Here is a 2,500-nt window from a genome sequence, read left to right on the forward strand (position 1 = left end):
TAGTAATAATGAAAACAATAATAATAACAATAATAATAAAAATAACAATATCATTATTAAGAAGAAGAAGAAGAAGAAGAAGAAGAAGAAGAAGAAGAAGAAGAAGAAGAAGAAGAAGAAGAAGAAGAAGAAGAAGAAGAAGAAGAAGAAGAAGAGCGGGGGGGGGGGGGGGGGGGGGGATCAGTCCTCAAGAAAGAATCCTTCGTCACTAGGAATTGAATGTCTCAAAACCGACGTGCACTTAATTGCAGGTCTGATAACACAATTCCTTATGGGCTCATTTGTTATAATGGAAATGTCAAAAAATGACGCAAAATATTGTCCATTACAACAATGTTAAACTAGGCCCATAAGTGGTAGATTAGGATGTCAGACTTGCATATATGTACACGTCGTCTCAAATCCCAATTGAAGCCAGCAAACGATTCTAAAGGTCTGAACAAAATCGTCCAAAATATGCCCTTCTTTCATTTGGACATAACTGATTAGAAATATATAAACGATGAATTCACACCTGTGTAGTCTATTCTCTATCAAAGAAATGTATTTATATATTTTAAAAATAATGAATCTCCGTCAGGATTTGAACTTGCGACATCCGAGTCATAGAAGGCGAGTTACTTTTAATTAAATAAATAAATAGCTATCCCGAATCTTCATAGTATGGGCTCGGTTAAGAAGCTCACAACATTGCCATCCGGACATAATATAACGAACCAACACACAACACTATGTATAACCATGAACGTTTATAGATAGTATGCGCTTGGCTAAGAAGTTCACAACATTGCCATCCGGAAGTTTTACGGACCAACACATAAAACTATGTGTTACCATGAACTTTTATAGATAGTATGCAGATGACGTCACTCAGGCCTTTGTTTTTGTTTTTGCCATCCGCGTTTGTGAGTTGTTCTCACTAAACTGTATTAACCAGACTATAAAAGTTCATGGTTACACAGAGTTTGTGTGTTGGTTCGTTATACTTCCGGATGGCAAAGTTGTGAACTCCTTGGCCAACCGCATTCCATCTATAGTCTGGCTAATTCAGTTAAGTGAGAATTACTCATAAACGTGAATGGCAAAAAAGCAATAACAAAGACCCGAGTGAAGTCAACTTCATTCTATCTATAGATAGTATGCAGATGACGTCACTCAGGCCTTTGTTATTGTTTTTGCCATCCGCGTTTGTGAGTTGTTCTCACTAAACTGTATTAACCAGACTATAAACGTTCATGGTTACACAGAGTTTGTGTGTTGGTCCTTATTACTTCCGGATGGCAATGTTGTGAACTACTTGGCCAAGGGCATTCTATCTATAGATAGTTCGAAGTTGACGTCACTCAGGCCTTTGTTATTGTTTTTTGCCATTCAGTTTATGAGTAGTTCTCACTAAATTGTATAGATAGTATGCAGATGACGTCACTCAGGCCTTTGTTATTGTTTTTGCCATCCGGGTTTGTGAGTTGTTCTCACTAAATTGTATTAACCAGACTATAAACGGTCATGATTACACACAGTTTTGTGTGTTGGCCAGATATACTTCCGGATGGCAATGTTGTGAACTTCTTAGCCAAGCGCATACTATCTATAGTCAGTTTAGTGAGAATTACTCATAAACGCGGATGGCAAAAAAAAAAGTAAAACAATAACAAAGACCCCAGTGAATATCAACTCTTGTTGTGCGCCTTCAGTATCGATCAGTCAGCCAGGAAGAAATTTTAATAGGTGTGTTGTTTACGTAGACCGGCGAGACGAGACGTGTTGTTACAACCTTTACCATTGATTCTTTAAACCCGTTGACTGCATGAAGTGCTCATTAAAAAAAAAAAAAAAAAAATTATTTTTTTTTTTAAATCGTATTTTAAAATTTGGCCAGAAAACACGTCTTTCAAATATTGATTTATTGAAACGATCATCGTCTTGGCAAAACACCATCATACTTGGGACTTCCCCAAGGTCTTCAAGGAATCCCAGGTTTAATTTCTAATTTCTTATTTTTTTTTGGAAAGATGAGAGGTCATTTAAATCGGTCGATATTTGAAAGACGGCTGTGTGGTCTAGTGGTATGGCACTCGCTTTCGGATCGGAAGGTCCTGGGTTCGAACCTCGCTCGACGCATAGTTGAGTCCTTGGAAAAGACTCTTTACTCACATTCTCTCATACTCAGGTGTAAAATGAGTACCTGGCCGTTAACAGCGTTGTCTTTGTCCGAAAAATTGTAATATCGCCTAACAGGCGTCATGTCTCGTTCTACGTGTTAAATGTTGCTGTTGACCAGGGACCCCTTGTAAAGCGCTTTGAGCACGTTGAGTGGATATTGCGCTATATAAAAAACACTAAAAAAAAAGACGAGTTTTCTGGCCATTTTTTTTTTTTAATTTAGGATTTTTTTCCAGAGCACAGAAGTAGTCAAGTCGAGTGAACCGTGTCATGTTTTATGATAGGACACCGCTACTTTAAAGAACAAACACACAAGTAAGTTGATAACAACAGTGAC

General features: G+C 37.6%; 1 protein-coding gene across 4 annotated transcripts in view; it reads right to left on the reverse strand.

The window, feature by feature from the left end:
* Nucleotides 1-2,500, reverse strand: part of LOC144975143 (uncharacterized) — a 76,159-nt gene that overhangs the window by 43,319 nt on the left and 30,340 nt on the right. The window lies entirely within an intron of this gene.

The sequence above is a fragment of the Berghia stephanieae genome, chromosome 6 (assembly GCF_034508935.2).
Source record: "Berghia stephanieae isolate SIO BIC M18660-M18661 chromosome 6, UCSD_Bste_1.3, whole genome shotgun sequence".
NCBI classification, from domain to species: Eukaryota; Metazoa; Mollusca; class Gastropoda; order Nudibranchia; family Aeolidiidae; genus Berghia; species Berghia stephanieae.